Genomic DNA, 18,721 nt, shown 5'->3' on the forward strand with positions numbered 1-18,721 from the left:
ACGCAGGTGCGACGAAGAGCGCAAACAGAGAGGAGAGATCGCTTCTGAGGCCTTTTTCAATAAGCGTCTCAGGAACTTCAGATTACGAGACCTGCAGCACTGGGCGAGCGGAAAGATCACGCGCACGCAGCTAACAGTCATCTCGGTTCGCCCAATGCTTACACCTGCCACAGATTAACTCCAAGATACGGCGTGGCTGATATGCGCGAGCAGCCACGTGGACTGCCATACAAAGGTACACCCGAGCTAGAGGAGGAGACGCACTCACCAGTGCCCCCTCCCCCCCTTCCCAGCACGCCGTTTTCGCTTGATCCTGGTACCACGTGCTCACGCAGGCACGCTGTGCTGTGGGTGTGTGTGTTGGTACGGAAAATGTCTTATGGCAACCAGTCTTACGGCAACTGCGGAACCTCACGCCGAAGGCGGCCAAAATTCAGCTGGAGCGTCGATATAGTATTTGCCCCTATCACTCACAGGGTCATTGTTTCAAATTTTGAAGGTGCGCCCACTCGTACGGCAGGAACGTTCTACGCTATTAGAATGCCCGTGGCGCATTTTGGGCCAATAGTCACGAATACCACCGAATATCTCTCTTTCTTTTTTCGCGAGAGCAGGACAGTCCACTCTGTGGAAGACCCTCGGCTTTCTCCAAAGCGGACAGGAAGTGAGCCCTCGCTGCACTGAGTGGCGGCGGAATAAAGAGACGTCTGTACTACTGTGGCACGCGCACCGACAATGCAGTCGGGCTGCGTCTTACTGCTCGCGTTTCGTGGCCTGGCTCACAACTGGCGTGAAGCAAGGCGCACGCAGCGGACGAGAAAAAGATAAAAAGAGCTGCGCGATGCGAGCCTAGCTCAGCGGGACGAAAATCGTGACTGATTCGATGTGTTTGTACTTTCTCTAGATGTTTTAAGCGCCTTCTTCGCTTCGCGATCCGTTTTTCCCAGCGCGCTTCATTTTCGTCACCCATTTCCTTTTTTGTCCCTTTTCAGCTGATAGCCCGCTGTTGGTCAGGTGTACAATTTGACGCTGAGGTTATGGGTCAGCATTTCTGGACTCCACGGACTCGTGACTCCATGCTTGTTAAAGTTTGCGTGTGATCTGAAAATATCTGTGTTTTCAGATCAATACGTATCTTCTTTTTTTTTTCAATCTAGGTAGACGGCGGAATGGCCAAGCACAAATGATTGTGAAATGACCAAATGCTGGGCTTAGTATTTCTTTCAATATGCGAAAAAAAAAGGGCAGGCGAAATTGCCATTCAAAGAAAGCTTTCCTATGACACGCAATAAAACCTACAAAAACAATTTGAAGCGCCAATCGTTCACTGTAAACGGGACCAGTATTGAACTTGAGAGTGAGTAAGACTCGAATTCTGAGCAGTATGGCAACTATGTACTGTTCAGTAAGACCTGGGGGCTGGGGTCCTGTCCAATACTTTGTGCCCTAACTCTTGGCCCCTCTTCTGTGTCCGTTAATGTTGCTCTGAACTTTTTCCCGTACGCTCAGCGTGCACGTTAGTGTGATATAATGAGATGAAACAGATTATGTAAGCATTGTACAGATCACAAGTCCGTCAAAATACATGGATAGTCATAATATTTGCACCGCGAAAGAACGACAATAAAATAACCACCACCGCACTTACAGTTTATTGCACGACACATTTACCTGTGATGCGGATCATGCAATCATTTCAGAATGTTTTTAAAGCGAAAGCTTTACTGGTCGCGAATTTGCAATTTCGCCGTGGCCGTGCTCCGAGGAGGCACACCACGTCACATCGCGTTCCTCATCACACTGCTTTCCTCGTCGTTGAGTTCGCCTCCGCTCGCTTCTCCAGCTGCGTCGCATGCCTGATAGCATGTTGGAGGATTGAAAAGGAGAGCTCGCGTGCGCCGCAACCACAGTTGAGGCGGCAGTATGGACGGCGACAATTCTGATAAGCAGGAGGAGGCCTGGAATCGACATCGGAACCAGATGAAGAGGAAACGAACCACCCAGGAAACAGACGAACTGCGCGCCGAATGACTGGCTAAGCGCCGCAACATAGCTTGACAACCAGACTAACCTGGACTTGCAATCAAGATTAACCAAGGCTAGCCATGGTATGCCTTAGCTTTCGTTACGTGTATCCTGGCATAGCCTAGCTAAGCCACTGCTAATTTTAATTGCCTACACTCGAGCTTTTCCAGCGGGTAACCAAAAATGCCGGCTGTGTTTTGGCAATGCTATCTCATGCGCAACGTGATGGTTGGCGGCTTATTCAACACCAGTAACATTATTTTACATTCCCTTTACTCACCTAGGTTTTACAGCTCTTGCAGAAATTTTTTAGTAGTCCGCCAACAATCGCTCATGTTACACAGGGCCTAGTTCCGCAGACGTTACTGTACTGTGAAGATTGGTCAGCCATCGGCCACAATCGTCTGCGAAACTTCATTTGTTCGTATGAAGACTCAACAATTGTCGCAAAGCACACACGTTGATCAAAACAACTTTATTCTTTGTGTCATAACAGTGCGCAAAACGGTCCTACTTAATGGGTCCACGGGGCTGAGGAGCTTATCGAGCTTTGTGCATATTTTATTCTTCATCCCCCCCCCAAACCATCTCGTGCAAACACTGTTCAAGCGATGTCTGCACTGTAGCTGCTCTTTGTCTTGGATGTCTTCACAGTGAATATGGAGCGGGAGGGGAGGGGGGGGGGGGGGGTTCAAGTTCAGTACAATACGCCAGGGAAGGAGCCCCACCTTCGGCGTCGAATCGCGCTGCTGCGGGCCGGAGGCGCGTTGTCTCCGTGCCTAAAGCTAATTGCCAGTGTCTGGAGAGGGGAGGACGAGCGCACGAGGACGGCTTTGTTGGCTAAGTAGGAAGAGCTGCGGGGCTTCCTCGATAGCAGCAACGGTGTGTGAAAGTCAGTGTGTTTACTGCAAGACTCCTACATGGAAGCCAGCATCATTCCTTCATTCATTCTTGTATTGCTGCAAATTCCTCAAGAATAAATTGTTGAATCAAAGAAAGGATAACTTGAGGGAACGCAGAGCAAGAAACCCAGGGTCCTTATTAATAAAAAGCTGTTACGCTAGAGTTTTGCATAAGGGGAAGGTCAGGCCAATCTTCCTTCTGGACACACAATTAGCGCAGGCGGTTTGGCATCAGACAAAGTTCCCTTACGATAGTGAAACTTTGTGAATTCGGCCCCAGGGCCAGTAAGTTTCGAAGGTTGCTTTTCCTCAATTCTCTTGTTTCTTTATCATTTGCTGCTCGCGACCTGTCAACCCTCTTCATTATACAGGCCGAGAACTAATGAAGCATGGCAGACAAGATAATGGGAATAGAATTTCAACGTTGTCCTTGCCCGAGTGTGCCTTCTCAAGGTTACATGTTTAGAGGTGAAGGTACATGGGACCTTCAGGCAAAAAAATATGCTCTAGTCCTTTTTTTTTTAATATGTGCGTTGGAGGGGTTAACTGACATCACAGGTGATGTGCACCACTTTTTCTCGCATGCTATATATAATACACAATCCTGAGCTAGGTCCACACAAGATCGTTGTAGGGATGATGATCAATGCTGGTGACCACGGCCACGCTTTAAAATAGATTAATTTACAGCGTCTAACATTCCAAAGCACCTCGCGGGGTATAAGCCATGAGTTGGTGCTGGGCTACGGCTTCATTTTGAACACCTTGGTGTTCTCTAACGTTCCTTTAGAGCACGTTGCACGAGCGCTTTGGCATTTAGTCTCCACCGGCACTGAGCGAGGGGAATGTCGTTTTATTTCCTTCTCAGCCCTGCCGTCTCGTGTCAGGAACACTGGTGTGATAAATAAAAAAGTATCAGCGCCATTTAGATGGGGCAGATGGGTTGGGGCGGCAGCAGCTTTTCGTCAGTGATGTGATGTGGTGAAGTGAATGCGCTGTTCCCCCGTTGTGAGCAATGGACTCCGCGTCTATGCCGACATTCAATTTACGAGTTCTTCCCCCGACCGACAAACAGTCAGCTTGTGTGTAATATGTGACGGATTTAGTTATATATATCGTAGGAGTAGGTTACGCTCTATACCTGACTGGAAAAATCCTTCAGGGGGAGTTACTGTTTTGCTAGTTGTCCTTGCATTCTCACTATGTAGCTTAGCGCAAAGTAATAGACAAACACAAAAAAAAAGCAATGAAATAGCACCAATATACCTACTATTTAGCGGGTACGTAGACTGCGAAAAGATTCTTTATACGTTTCAACGTTGCAGAAAAGCTGGTGAGATCAAAAGTACTTCTTCCCCACAAAGATTTTTTTTTGTGTGTGTGTGCGTGCGAAGCGTGGCCCCGATGCAATGTTCGAGAGATTTAGGTGCACAACAAGAGGTCCGGTGTGCTCAACCACATATTCAGCCCTTGGTAGCAGTGTTCTGAAGCACTCAATTATTGTTCTCTGTTAGCGGAGAGAGAAGTCTTAAGGAAACGTATGGAGATTAACACGCTGAGCCCCATCGGCTACATTGCACTGGGCAAGGAGCAAAGAGTAATGAAAGATTGAAAGAAATGAGTATGAATGGCACAAGAGGAGTTCAGACTTTGCATGCACAAGCGGCTGTAGAGACTAGTGTAAAAGGAGCAGAACTTTTGCGACTTTTTACGTCGCCGACGCAGCAGGCCACTGCCCCGAGACCTATTCTGCAAGAGACCTGCTATCTATTGGCCGCTGAACTCATTCAAGCGCAGGACAAACCTGCTGTGTGGTCTATTCTCAAAGACCCAAAGTCGGTTCTTGAATGCTTGCTATGCTTTTGCCCGCGTGGCCAAATACTTTGACCACTTATCACATTTCCTTTAAGGTAGGTACAGCTGCGCGATCAGGCCATCAAATAATACATTACCCGCAGAGTATTCCTGGACATGTCGGTATAGCAGGAAACACGGAATCCGAATAAAAATGGCTAGGGAAGCACGTACATCGTTCCGCTCCTGTCACACTAATTCTAATCACGAGGACTTATGCTAACATTAGACTAAAATAATTATGCGTGGCTATAACACAAGTTTGCCGATTTGACGCCACTTCTATGAACAGCCTTCTGTATAGATAGAATTCACATCCGTTTGCTGTTTCCGATGTCTGCTGGTGTTAGCCATGACATAGACTCTCTCCTTCATCTTGTCAGGTTAGAAGTGCCATATACAGGTAGCTTTTTCTATCGTATACATCTGCCAGCTATGCCTTACTGCGCGTGTGTGCATTCATGGGAGAACGTAGAACACGTCATATTAAGCTGTGCTGTGGTTAAACAGAAAAGACGTGCTTGGAGGGAAGCATTTATGAACCTTGATAATAATCTTTTCATCACAGAAATGCTGCTCCAGCCATGAAATAGGCAGCATCAAAGCGACAAATCAGCTCTGAAAGCTTTAATAACCTTTGTTACTGAAACTTAATTTTTACCCATCTATTAACACTTTGTATGTTCTTGTCTGTTATGGTTAAGTATCAGAATGTTGTTCTGGTTATAGATTTATTAGTGTTCTGTTTTCTTGTCTACGTATATTGACCGTTGTCGTTTGAGCATACTTACGAAATGTGCTTTATTTGCCGGGTCATTTGTTTGTTTTTTATGTCACTTCATATTATCATTCTGTGCTCATTAGCCAACATAACGTTTGTGGAGAAACCGCGTGACATAAAAGTTGCCAGCATTTCCCATGTCATGCGAATAAATCACTCACTTGCTCGTTGTCATCAAGTGCTCTAACGCGGTTCGAAGGGCAAGCCTCTCATCTTCCTATGTTGGGCAGCCACAGTATCTTTTTTCTGCTTTATTGTACGAGCCATGTCTTGTAATTGGCACTGTCTGCTGTTCCAATCAAGAATGGGCAGGCGTTCGTATCGCAAAGTCTAGGAGTGAGAAAAGGAGAAGGCGAGCGACCTGTGTAGGAGAAGCTGCCAGTACGCACGCCGACATTTTCTTGCAACCGGTAGCAAAGCAGGCGTAGTAATCCTCTTAGGGTGTCCCACTTTCTTTTCAACTCAGTACCGTCTGCGCTCTTTCCACTCGCCTTCTTTGGCTTATACGTAGTTTTCAATGCATCGCAGCGCAGCTGGTCACCCAGAACGTGCCAAGGTTAAGGCTAAGTAAACACGGCTATCGCGGGGAAGGAGGTGACAAAGGCGCTGTTCCGCTTTCTGTTTCGGGAACGAGCACACAGCAAGGAAGAGCAAATAATCCTGCTGAGAAGATATCTGTCCTCGAGAAAAAAAAGCATGCAAACAGTAAACTCGGATTGTGAAGTGCTCGATAGAGATAATCAGTGTCTTCCTATATGGACAATGAGGAGAAAGAATTTCTAGGAGCATATACAAGGAATACACACACGAATGCTAAATGTGAAAGCACAGATTTAGCTGTACTATGGGCCCGGCAGTTTAGAGTCCCCATAGTTCAGCGTGGGCGCGGCATAAGCCTCGAACTTACGCGGTAGGCTGTAGGCCTCTCGGTGCTCTTTTTCCTGATTATTTTGTTTATTGATGACTAGAGATTAAGTCGGTATACAAAGATGGCCTCTTTTTGGAAGGCGCAGTAAGTTGTGGGGCTATGTGGCATATCTGTCGCTCACTGAAACACTGAAAACAATTTCTTCCTGGCCAAGAAGCGAACCTCGGCCCGCCGCACAAAACCGTGATATATAATTATCTTATAGGGCGGCATGCATCTACTAATTTGGCGCACAGGTTGGTGTACTACCTGGCTACGATATCGTTGGCTACCTTCTGCGTGGCGCACGGTTTCGTTACTAATAACCTCCTCGATTGCTCCAGCATGGAAGTATCGAAGGCATATGCCGGCTTTATAGTGTGGGCCACGCAGTGCGGACAGAGATGATATATGAAGTCCCATGCCCGCTTGTGTAGGTCACGGCGCTCACACTAGATTTGAGTTGATTCCCTACCGGGAATGGCACATACAAAAGGGGATTGACCAAGAATCAGATGGTATTGGCAAAACACAATAATTGTTGAGTGAAATTCTGCCTAACGGCTCACAAAAGCGAGCCGAGTATAAAGAAAAATAAGCCACAGCTTGATCACCGTATTTGCTGTGAATTCAGAAGTTTCTTTAAGAAGACAAAATATTGCAAGGAGACCAAGGCACGATAGAAATGTGAAAAAGCGAGAAGTAAGTAAGGAGGTTAAGCAGAAAGGCGTCCGACTGTACCTCCCGAATGAAACACTGGAGTAGGAAATAGAAAGATATGATAGAGGAGCAGAGGTAGAGAAGGCTCGTTGAACGCGTGTGCGCCCAAGGGGAGTGTAACGTGGTCAAAGACGACTACACTTAGAGCCATGTTGATCCTAAAGAAAAGAAAAGGTGCCTTCAGAGCATCGCGTGCCCATTAACGGCGAGCCCTGGGTTACGGTATATTCTCTGTATATCAAGTCTGGAGTCCTATTGTGCTGATGCGTAGGAATGTAATTGTCTGCACATACTGAACCGCGGAAAGTGAGAAGATGGACCAAACTCTGGGATCAACAGCACACGCTGCACGCAGCACTGTCAATCATTCCGATGACAAAGTGGCGGGTGTGGTAATGACGACGCGCTGAATCGAATTGCTATAGGTGTCACGACTGTCTTGTGTCAATAATATAGCCGTCTGGGGGATATTCGTGACCAGCACGAGAGACAGTGTGGACCGCTTGGCTTCATCACATATTTTATCAGCTGATACCTCACTGCTTAAGTGCGTCAAAACTGTACTGCAAGACGGAGTAGCCTCTGAAAATAGTCTTCAATTCTGCTACATGAACTCGTTCTGTCAGTGCCATAGTTAGGAAGTTCATTACTACCTTTTTTTCATAACTACCTAAACAACCACTATGATCTATAGCGAAGCTCACATCCGCGTTTTAGCAAAACCACCTCGATTCTTTAATTTCCTGTACAACACGTGTGCAGCGCGAGACAATAATCGTGCGCCAAGTGGCCCCAGTTATTGCACTGCTGGATGTGATATAACCCTGCCGCGAAGTTCCTCGGTCTTAACTACCATTGGTGATAGATATAAAAAGAATGTATTATGGCTGAGAGTAAGTACCTTCTACATGACGAAAGTTTTTCCCACGTGAATATGAATAATATTTTTTAATGTTGACGCACCCGAACTATTACGACGTGCCCCACGAATGCTTCACAGCAGTTTCTTGCCTCTAATGTGCGTGGATATGAACACACGATCGTTCATGCGTATCGCTCCTTTAAACATAGCATAGCCCTACTGTTGCCGCTGGTATCGAGCCCGGTACCGTGCACCGAGCAGCAGAACGACGCCACGGCCTTGCCGAAGTGAGCTAGCCAAATGAACAAAATCAGTGTTTTAAAGGATGTTTTGTCAATTTAGACAGGTTTGTTACTCATCCCCCTCCCCAAGTGTAGGGTAGCCATCCGGGCAATCCTTGGCTAACCTTCCTACCTTAGCTTCTTCGTTTCTCTCTCTCTCACTCTTATTGCCCCTTTAGGAAGCTTCCCGTAGAGACCTATAACCTGCAACGCTGTATATCTTCCTTTATTATCGTTTAAAAATCACTGAAATGCATTTCTGGTGGTATGCGTTTAACTACAGCGTCTGTAAAGGACGTGGTTTAGGTTTTCTTCGTGCAGCGAGCGCCCTGCAAGGAAACTGCTCGCTCCGTTCTTTGTCTCCATCTGCACTGAACGCGTCCGTCGCGGCGTAGCTAAAACGACAGAGTCACGTATACGAACGCAAAGAGGACGGGCGTCATCTCCCGTGTCAACTATCTCGAGGTCCTCTCAGAACGTGTACGTGCCGGAGGGTTCCTTCCGATAAGCGGTCAAGCAGCGCTTTCGCTTGTACGTGACCAAGGCCAGATAAACTGAACGGCTCGCCGACTGCTTTGTATTGCTTTCTTCCAAACAAAGGGTATACAAATCCTTATCTCACCCAGTCGTGCCGGCCTATGCGATCTGGTCCGAGTTCAGTGAGGAAGTATATGCTTTCCGCATAGAGAAGTTCCTTCGTGCGCTCGTTTTTAGCAGCAGTGCCGGCGCCAAATGAGTGTTCATTAGATCCCTCAACGTCCGGTTGCACTTATGGGCTATGTGTGTGCGACATCAAATTTTGTATAAGAGGGTCAGGCCTCTTGACACCCTTCTTGTAGGGACCATAGGAAACTTTCAGTGTCCCCCTTCTGAAACGTGCGACCATGATCAAGAGAGAATGTGCAGGAAAGAAAGCAGGGTGGTTGATTGGAAGAATGCGCGGTTGACTACCCGTCACAAAGGAGGGTGAAATAGAAAACTGAGGGATAAAGCAAAAGGGTCTGGATTTAATTAAGGTAGTGTAGCGTACAAAAAGAAAGAGGTGTGTATATTCAATTTGCTCGCCATTTTTCTGCGCGTTGTGCAAGTGTCCCCACATTTGCGATTGATTCTTACTTTGCACATTCCATTGTTTTCTTCAACTGCTCGTGTACTTTGCCTGAACACTATGTGCGCGCCGTCTCAAATCTATTGTCGTGCCCACTACCTTGATCATCAGTTCAAGTGCAACGACGTTAAATGCTCTTTCACTGCTTCTATGAGGGTGCGCATGTTCACATTTGGCCATCGCTTTGTATCAGTTCTGTATATTCGTTAGACAGTCAAGCGTTGCGGAAAAGCTGGCTACGAAACTTGCCAACAGTTCAATGTCACCCAATAAATCAAATAAAATATGCACACGTAGCATTCTGTGTGCCGCCGTCTCTTCTCCGCGGTGTCATTTTCGTGCGCTATACCAAAAAATCACTCAGTAGAAACGTAGCAAACGGGCACGCTCGCGACCAAGATTGAGAACTTGGGCCTGAGCTTTTTTGAGAGCGAGTCACAGATCAGTCTGTTCAAAGTTTACAGCCAGTGACGGCTTCCACAAGTGCAGCCGGGCAGCAGGTGGTCGCTATTCGACTGCTTCCGGCACCGTACTTGTGTCCTCTGTTTGGGGTAGTTTCATTGTCATATGGGAACCGCCAAGGTTGCTCAGTGGCTGTGGTGTTGGGCTACTAATCACGAGGTCACGGGATCGAATACCGGCCACGGCGGCCGCATTTCGATGGGGGCGAAATACACCCGTGTACTTAGATTTAGGTGCACGTTATAAAACCAAGGTGGTCGAAATTTCCGGAGTCCTCCACTATATACGGCGTGCCTCATAATCAGATCATGGTTTCGGCACGTAAAATCCCATCATTATATTTTTTTCATTGTCATATGCGCGTGTTCGTGGCTATGCCTCTTGTGCCCCAAACTGTGTGTATACGTAACGTTATACACTACCAAGAAGTCCAACTTTCCACTCTTGCACGTGCGCTAGCAAGCGCTGTTAACTGTGTCATTTCTATCTAGAGTTAGGTTTGCGAATGCATTCCCACGTTTCCGACTGGCACAAATTTTCAGTTGTGCGCTGAAGGGTTGAAGTATAAACATTTAACGCAAAACCAGAATAAGTGCGACAGAGGAATTCAATTTCAAAACGGACACTTTTGTCTAAACGGACCGTTGCTACCCAGCACCCAACTCAGGTGGCAACTGTGCATGTAGCTGCAATAGATGAGCATGCGCGCTTAGTGCCGCTATACGGGGCACGAAAGGATTCATTAAAATGACACCATTATGCTGAACTAGTTATTGCGTATTCGTAATGTCAAAGACACAATTACCTCGCCATGTGCTTTTGCATGTCGAGCCACCATAGTGAGCGACAGATTCGTCGTTGTATTTCTTTTTCTGTCTAGCTTGCATTACACTCTGAAAATGCGCTACGACCTTCAACGTGTTACCAGCGGCTCGTAAAGTGTTTCGAATAGAACAGCAGTGATAAGCGTCATCTTCTTTCTTTGTTTTCTTTTCTTCTTTTTTTCTTTTTTGTCCTCCGCGCCGCGCTCAAGGTTCATCGTTATTTGAACGCCTTCTTTTGGTTTTCTTTGTTATGTTCTCACCATCGCAAGAATAATTTGCGTTTGTCAATCAGCGGTTGTTGCGCGTGTTCTTTTGCAGAAGCATTTGTACACGCCGTTGCGTTCGTTGTAAACACGTATAGTAAACGTATACGACCTTGCTGATACTGAACGTCGTTGCAACGGTCACTGCGTGTGCATCTGGGGGTTCCAGGCGAGAGAGTGGCAGCGCAGTTCGAGAGGAAGGCAAGCGACGGCCCTTTCTCGCTGCATCTGGCGACACACATTTGACCGCGCAGGTTGCTCCTGGGCGCCATCTAGGATTTGTAAAAGAAAACGCAATGAATTGCCGCCGCTACGCATGTACAATCTTAGCTCTGTGTAATCGTGAACTCGTCACATTCAAGGGACATTAAAAGCCAAAACTAATCTGAACTCTATTTGTAAGTTATTCTTCAACGATAACAAAAGAAAAGGCCCTCTTACAACGAAGGGGGTCTTGGTAAGCGAGAAAAGACAAGAAAACGAAAGGTGGTTGTCAACAAAACCTTGAAGTCCCTGCACAGTGCTCGCCATGACCGCTTGAATATTGACAACGTTTCCTGGGGACTTACACAGTGTTTATCGTTAAGGTTGGACTACACTGTATTCAAAAAGAGCCAGAGACTGAACTCCCCAAATTTCAAAAACAAAATTCACCAATTTAAAAAAAAACTGAAATTCATGATGTCACAGGCAGCTACCAGCGTTAGTGTTTGGGCGCAAAATTACGAAAAACTGAAAATTTCACCCTAAGTAAGTTCTTCCTATAACCAATTCATTACCACGAATTAAATATAGTTTTGGACGAATGATTTATCGGTCTCCGCTAATTTAGTGCTTCTCTTTAGTGTCCTTAAGGACTGGATGATGATGACTTGCAGAACGAGAAAAAAAGAAGCACGGAATGAACAGTGAAAGCGCAAACGCTTTGTACGTGTGCCTATAATAAACTTCCATGAGTGGATCGAAAATATAAAATGAGAACCAGTTTATGGGTAGCTGTGCTGCCATAAGTTGTTTGTACCGGTTATAACGTTATCGATGTTAAACATTAAAACGAAAGCCAGTTGGTACATTCCAATGTTATTATGCTCAGGTTACCAACACAATGTCGCAAAGTGATCATAAAAGTTGCCATGGGTTACGATCATGAAATTTGCAAAGCGAACAAGGGAAGAGAAAGCTGAAAACAGCAAATAATGAAGCACAGTATACGTGTCAGTAGTTACACTGACAGCAGATGATTGCCGTCAGATTATTCGTAAGTTTTAATTGAGTGGCCAATTCATGGAGGACTCGCCATTCCTCTGAAAACGAGAAATACAGGGGACGCGCGCTATTCTTGCATTCCTTTAGCTTTCAGTTCAGTTTATTTAGTTTCAGTTTATTCAGTTTATTATTCTTTAAATAAAATAAATTGGTAAGAAACAATATACACTATATACACTACAATATACACTAGATCACTATTGTATATACACTGTACATACAATATACACTATAAGAGACTTGCCGACTTTTTTTTTTCGAACTCCTAGATACCCAGCACCCTCGCGTTACTATTTTCTTTCTTTTGCCGCGCTTATCATTTCGTGAAGCAAGTTACATAAATATAATAATGTGCTCTGCCCCTTTGTGGGGTAAATAATTGCCGCACTTGTTCTGCAATCGCAACGCAAGAGGGGTTGGTACACAAGTGTCAACGACAATAATAAAATTCCATTGGTACGTTAACGCTAAGGTGGATTAAGAACGCTAAAGATTAGGCGACTTTTGAATGACTGACTTATCAGCCCACAATTAATGACGCGTTCACGTTCCACGGCGCTGGCAACTGTGGAAGCGAACTCGCATTTCGGTGTTTCGATCACTAATGAACGTTAATAGCCGGCCGGTTTTTAACGGTGCGGGGGTGATTGTGTCAATGACAATGAGATCGCGTTGTCATCGACCTGCACTTAAAGCCAAAGGTAGCCACAGGGCATCGTCGGGACGACTGCTCTGCACCAGCAGAGCAAACCGCGTTCGCGAAGCGTGCGCCCTCTATTGATGGGGCCTCCGAGATAGAGAAGCCACAGTTGGCAGGCAGCTGAAGCGAAGGCAGCAGCAGCGGCAAAACACTGCCGCCCACGTGCCGCTGGATGCGGAGCAGAGGGCCCATTGTCGGCTGCCCATTCAGCTGCGGCGTTTCACCGCCTCTTCTTGTTTCTCGGCGCGCGCGTAAGAAAGGATCGGCCTGGCGCGGGCGACGTTGTTGGAAACAAGCGCGCGACCGCCGAAAGCCGCCGGCGCGGGGCCACTTTCTCTTCCGCGACCGATAAGCGCCGCTCCTCGTCCCTGCCCAGGTCCTTGCGCTCTGGCCCGTCGCCGCGGTCAACGCCGTGCGACGCGCTTGGCGGGCCCATTCCCAAAGCCGCATTTCTTGACCTGGACGTGGTGGTGGCGGCGTCGGTCGACCGCCACAGCGACGACGCCGCGTTTTTCGTTCTGCGCGCGAGCCGGGGGAGGGGGCGGTCATCGTCGTTCCCGGTCACCGTGCCGTCGGCAGCCAGTCCCTCCCCCTTCCCCGCACCAGCGTTCCCTCGCACCCCAACCCCGTGCGCGGCGGTCGTCGAACAAACGCCACCAGGAAGCGAGACGACCGTGGGGCACGCTGCTGCCGCTACCACCACGTGTCGCCCTCCGAGTCATCTCTAACGCTGAGGCCGCAACAGCCACGTGGAATATATTTTTGGCTGATTACGAGACAAACTGCGCCCAACCTTCTCCTCCCTGCTCTGCGGTTGTCTACCTCTCGGAGCACCTCCGCGGCACTGTAGCGTATAGTATCGCCGCGAAACAAACACGCGAGTGTCCGCTGAAAGTCGACGCATGACGATCTCTCGTCCCATCTCTCTCTCTCGCCTCCTAAGCTCTCCTCTTGCATCTCGTGTCTGGCTCCTCGTGCGTCTCTTTGAAACGCGCGTTGTTCTCTTCGCTCATTCCTTTCTCGCGTCGTTAGCGGCCAAGGTGTTGTTTCGAAACAGTAGAAGCGCACTTTTGTATCTCTTCGGTCGCTGCAAAGTGTTCGTCTCGTTGTACACGAAAGCAGGCATAGTATACGGCACTCGCGCTGCCGCGCGGTGAGCAATTTCAGCGCACCGACCTCTGAAGCGCGCCCGCTACTCTTCGAGCGAAACCAGCTCGCTTTTTTTTGTTTCCACTTTTGTTCGTCGTTCTTTCTTTCTTTCTAGCCCGCACACCTACTCGCCGCCTGCGCACGTACTGCGTTCGTAGCCGGAGGATACGCGAGAACAGTCGTACGTACGAGGGGCCGGAGTGTATCGCGGTGTATCCGAATTTAAACAGGCCGTTTGGTTGACTCACGCTCGCTTACAACTTCGCTCGTATTGCGCCTCTGCAAACTTTCTTTCTTTCTTTTTTTCTTTTTTTGCCCCGCGCGCGTGCGCTAATTGGTGTAAACGTACCCTACGCTCTTTCCAACTAGTTCTCTCCTCGTGTGTTTAACTGCGTTGCAAATGGGGTAGAGTCGATGAAAGAACGCACTCGCGGCTTCGCCAACGGCTAATTGCTTCGGGAAAAATGGCTGGTGCAGTACGTTTCGACTCGTCAGCTAGCCTTAAAGAATAAGTAAACTAAGCAAGCTGGTGCGCATTCGTGATGAAACTTCAGCAGGAAATATAGGCAAGAACGGATGGAGGACCAAGTGGCACGAGCGCTGGCAAACTAAGCGCTTGGTTCGCAGCAGTGAGGTAAAAGAACGCGGCATGGCAACATCTATTCCGCACGAGCTAATTCATTAAACAGCCTGCGAAGACAAATGATGACGGACACTTTCTCTGAAAGAAAATAATTCAACAAATAAAAAGGAAGCAACTGTTATGCCTTGTCTGTATCCAGAACTGACACTTTGTCCTGCAGCGATAAGGAAGGCTGACTCAGACATCTCGTCGCGTTCTGATGTATGTTTATCCCACACTTAAAGCATTGAGCTCAAATTCCAACCGTCTTCGCTGGCGCCTAAATCACTCAGGTACAAAGTACAGGTATGCTGGCTCATGGAAAAACGGTGCTTTTATGCTGCACGGCATTTTGTTTCGGTGGTTATGCAGAGCAACCCAACATTTTTGTAATGTGTCAGTGAATGTAAAATATAAACTGCTCTGTTCCTTTTTTTTTCTTTTACGAATACTTGGATTTTCAGTTACTGTTCCTCTCTAAATCACCGCACTCGTTGACGATGTGAGGCGCTTCCACCATTTAGCGTTACGGCCACGTTCACTACGCGCACAAACACACGCGCACACACTCGTAGATTGTTGGGACTCTTGCGCTTGCCTCAATCTCCTGCGATTGCGCTCTCCATGGAGACGGACACACTCCGCCATGGCCACTGGGGTTTGACATCCTTCCATCTTGCTGTGCGAGATTCTTAACGCCATTCCTAGAGCGTACGCGTCGAACGCAGGGGGGACATAGCCGAGCTAGTGTGAAATTTCTGCAACAAAAAATTGTCTCCAATTCACGCTGTGAAGGCGGTTGGACCGCGAAGCTGTAAACGACAGCTAGAGCGATTACCCATTGTGACGTAGGGTTAGGTTATTCACGAGGCTACATTAACGTGCACTTGGCAAGATTTTGCCAGTCACTAGACCCCCGAAAGCCACTTTCCCACATCTGGAGAACCATTCGTGGTCTACGTTCCTTCCCTGAACAACGCTTCCCATTCAAGGCGCTGGCGCTCTTCCAGGGACGGCCAGAGGCTGATGTTGCAGAAGACTTTTGTGCAAGGATCGCTGGCCAAGCAACCGGTCCAGGCTTTCCAGCCCCCAGTCGCATCCCTGTTTCACGTGACGGCCGCATGGATCTTCCATTCATAATGGAGGAACTAGAAGCGGCTCTTGCTCTATGCAGGCGTTCTTCATCCGCGGGACCAGATGGAATATCCTACCGCGCCTTGAACAACCTGAGTGATGGCGCACGGAGAGAACTGTTACATCTCTACAACTTATCTTGGCAGGATGGCATGGTTCCCGAAGAATGGAAGATAAGCCGCTTGGTCCCTCTCCTGAAGCAAGGCAAGTCCCCACTTGAAACCACCTCATACCGCCCAATAGCACTGGCCAGCTGTGTGGGAAAGATAATGGAAAAGATGATATTTTCCCGCTTGGAGTGGTACCTGGAGCACTACAACATGTTACCGAATTGCATGGCTGGTTTTCGTCGAGATCGCTCTTCCATAGAAAGTGTTGTTGATCTCGCTACGTACGTCCAGCTTCAAAAGTCACGCAAAAGATTATCTGCAGCTCTGTTCTTGGATGTCAAGGGGGCATACGATAACGTATCTCACGAGGCTATCCTCGATGCTCTTGAGATGGTTGGCCTAGGTGGTCGAGTTTTCCAATGGATCTCTCATTACCTTTTTATGAGATCGTTCTTTGTCTGTACCGGTGATGGTAAAACCGCACTACACTACACGTACCGAGGTGTACCTCAAGGCGGTGTACTAAGCCCTACCCTATTTAACCTCACACTCATCGGTCTCGTTGATCATCTGCCAGCAGCGATCAAGGTATCAATGTACGCCGACGACATATGTATATGGACCTCAGGTGTGACACGTCCTCAGATACGTGCAAGACTTCAAAAAGCTGCTACTCTAACAGCTCTATACCTCCGCAACCAAGGTCTTGAAATCTCGTCAGACAAATGTGCACTGATGGCGTTCACCCGCAAACCAATGACACCCTACGCCGTATCAATAAATGGCCAGATAATTTCTTATGAGAAGACTCACAAATTTCTTGGCATAATCATTGATAGAGATCTCTCATGGAGCCCGCACGTTACCTACTTGAAAAAGCGTCTGACAGCAATCTCCCAACTTTTCAAGTTTCTGGGAGGAAAGACTTGGGAAATGTCAGTGCATGCAATGTTGGAATTGTACACGGCTCTTTTTCTGGGCTTCTTGAGGTACAGTTTGCCCGTACTGACCAACACCTGCCAGACAAATCTTCGTGCTATACAGGCTATTCAAGCTCGGGCTCTCAGGGTTTGTCTTGGTTTGCCAAAATGCACATCGACAGCAGCGACTATTGCGATTGCTCAGGACCAACCTATACAAACACACATTGCGGTAGAAGTGTTGAGAGTGCACATTAGGCACGTTGCCCGTGCCTGTTCCCACCATCTGGCAACACTACCATCAGAAAGGCCGCAGGCAGCTTTTTGTACTATGATTTCGGAGTATTACAATTGCCTCCCATCAGGCTACACCCCCGCAACTAAGCCATCGATTCCTCCATGGTGTTTGGCTCGACCCGCAGTGCATCTCACCGTACCAGGAATCAGGAAAAAATCTGAGCTGTCATCACCAGCTCTTAAACAACTAACTCTGCTTCTTTTGCACGAGAGGTACGCCGAACACGTACATATTTATACTGATGGATCGGCAACTCTCCAGTGTTCCTCTGGAGCCGTGGTCTTCCCAGCGAAAGCCACCACCATCAGTTTCAAGACATGTCACCCAACGACAACGATGGCCGCGGAACTTGCAGCCCTTCGCGCTGCACTTCGTCTCGTCAACCAAGAACAACCTCGAAGGTGGTCAATATTCAGTGACTCCAAGGCTGCACTGCAATCTTTGCTATCGGCCCTGCGGCGCGGACCACACGAACAACTGGTATTTGAGATTAGAGAACTCATTCATACCGTAACTGAGAAAGGACACCACGTGACATTTCAGTGGCTTCCAAGTCACTGCGGAGTCATAGGGAACGAACACGCTGATAACGCTGCTCGGTCGGCTCTTCAAGGGGACGAAGAGGAGCCGATACCGTTATCAAGGACAGATGCCGCTCGAAAACTTCGAATGATCAGCCGTCACATCACGTTATCCTTGTGGAACGCTGGAAGTTTTCACAACTACCGACTGCACCATCTTGACTCCTCCCTACGCCTTTGTATTCCAGCTGGGCTCTGTCGTCGCGAAGCTACCCTGCTTTGTCGCCTATGGCTAGGGGTGGCTTTCACCAAGTCTTTCGCTTACCGAATTGGATGGGCCGACGACGCCTCGTGTGAGGACTGCCGTAACGAGGAGACTTTTCAACACCTTCTTTGTGACTGTCCTCGATATACTTTACAGAGACAATCACTTGCAACCGCGATAGCGCGCTTTGACCAAAGACCTCTCACAGAGGAACTCATCTTCAGATACCGCCATCATAAGCCATCGCAGCAGAGGGCGACGAGGGCACTGTTGCGGTTCTTGAGGGCGACAGAACTGGACAGGCGACTGTAGCCTGAACAGATGTTGATACTGCACCAAGTGTCAGTGTGCTGTGCGATGACAGTGTTCGGTGACAGTGACCGATTGTGATTGTGTGTCTATGCTCCTTCCTTTCCTTTCCTTATCTCTACTTTGTTTCCACTTTACCTCCCCCTCCCCTCTCTCCCCAGCGTAGGGTAGCCAACCGGATTTTTTTTCTCTGGTTAACCTCCCTGCCTTTCCCCTTTCCTCTCTCTCTCTTCTTCTTCTCTTCTTGCCTAATTATCAGCCTAAGGCATCTCGACGGTGCACGACTTGGTTTGCGCCAATGCTTCGTGCGCCTACAAAGAGTGGACCAGAGAGAAGAGAAATTGGCCGCGCCTGGTATGCACACTGTTCTTCAGCACTATACGTAGCCTGCCCTAGCACTGTCCCAACACAAATCAGTTATGGCAGGTTCTTCTTTTA

At 47.9% G+C, this 18,721-nt stretch overlaps 1 protein-coding gene across 1 annotated transcript in view; it reads left to right on the forward strand.

Moving 5' to 3' along the window:
* LOC135912858 (cytochrome P450 3A2-like) overlaps positions 1 to 18,721 on the forward strand; it is a 77,911-nt gene that overhangs the window by 57,784 nt on the left and 1,406 nt on the right. The window lies entirely within an intron of this gene.

Source organism: Dermacentor albipictus, chromosome 3 (assembly GCF_038994185.2).
Source record: "Dermacentor albipictus isolate Rhodes 1998 colony chromosome 3, USDA_Dalb.pri_finalv2, whole genome shotgun sequence".
NCBI classification, from domain to species: domain Eukaryota; kingdom Metazoa; phylum Arthropoda; class Arachnida; order Ixodida; family Ixodidae; genus Dermacentor; species Dermacentor albipictus.